The sequence below is a fragment of the Propithecus coquereli genome, unplaced genomic scaffold, assembly GCF_000956105.1.
Source record: "Propithecus coquereli isolate 6110/MARCELLA unplaced genomic scaffold, Pcoq_1.0 Scaffold683, whole genome shotgun sequence".
In the NCBI taxonomy this organism is placed as follows: domain Eukaryota; kingdom Metazoa; phylum Chordata; class Mammalia; order Primates; family Indriidae; genus Propithecus; species Propithecus coquereli.
Window position 1 is genome coordinate 43,790 of NW_012152874.1, and position 1,569 is coordinate 45,358.

A 1,569-nucleotide genomic window follows, 5' to 3' on the forward strand; every position below is an offset into this window, starting at 1 on the left:
ACATGTGACATTTCTGTTTCAACTCTTTTGACACACTGGCATTGTGAGAATCCATCACATCCAGATGACTGTCTTGCTACATTCACTCAGCCCTTACCAGGAAGCATGGTTCAGTCTCTCACTCCCTTTTCCCCCTTCATTCCACCCCATATTCTTGCTTGCTTCAGAACTTTCTTGCCTTCCCCAAACCCAGAATGGGAAATTTTCCAATCCAGGGTTGAACCTACACTTGCTATGCCTGTTCCTGGTGATAGAAAGAAAAACAGACAAGCAGACAAACAAGAGGTATACATATAGGTATGGCTATAGACAGTCTTCCCTACTTATGTTCCTTTTCCTAGACATAAGTTTTGGCTTTTAGAAACAACGGCCAGTAAGAGTCACAAGTTGTTTGCTTTTTATTTGGTCACCTAAATTTTTTGAACTGTGGAAAGGATAATGCTAATATAGTATAATGTAACATGTATGATATAGATAGAAATAAATAATCGATTAATGTCTCAAAGGATTGTGCCCACTAGATGGATATATGTGAATGAAATTATTTTAGACATATAATAGGCTGTTTTCAATTTTTAAATTAATGAGCTCTCAAGAACATTTAAGAAAGTGAATGCATAAAAGTTGCACAAAAGACTTACATGTTTAATGGAGAATTTCTTTTTCTAAAGAACTAAAACAATTCTAATATCCATAATTAGGTTTTAATATTCAGGGTTTTGAATTTGAGTTGTATTCTATATATGTTTATTGTATTAGAATGTAAGTATTAAATATAATTCAACTAGTTTAAAAAACACTTCTTAAATTTTTACTCTATAAGTTAACTTGAAATTTAACAGATAAAAAAAGTTTATTTCAATGTTGGCAGTGAGTTTATTTTTGCGATTTTATAAGGGATTAATCAGAAAAAGCAAAAAAGTTTTGCATGGAAACCATGTTGATAATTTTGATGGATTCTTAACATATTTCCTTAAATAAATTGTTAAGACATTTTAAAACCACATTTGTTCTCTTCAAAAAGAGTCTGGTTTTGACTCTGAGATGTAGAGAGCTAGCAAGAGGATCAGTCTCATCCATACTACATTGATAAACCTGGACAAACTGCACATTAATTACTTTTCTTGAACCCATCACAGAACTGAGGTGTAATTAAATAACCTGAATTGGAAAAGTGAGCCACCTGCAACAAGAAACAGGATGCTCTTATTTGCTTCACTGGAGCGGATAAGAAATACAGGTAAAATTTTGGAACAACTAGCTAAAGACCAGCTGTGGGCTATAGGGCTGCAGACAAGGAATGTTCACATTTTGCAGACTTTCCCTCCTTGAACCTGACCAGGAGATCACAGACAAGGTCGAGAAAAAGCTAAGAAAGCTCTCTCCTGGTGCTTTCTGGAAAAGTGGAACAGCATTCATTTCTGAAACTGTGCCCGGAACTCCAACTCCGGTATCTCCCATTCAGGATAAAATATTTAATCTGCAGAGAGAAAAAAAAATAAAAACTGTTGCCTTAAGGGACTGGTGAAAACCACTGCACTTGATGGAAAGGAAGAAATTATACCAACA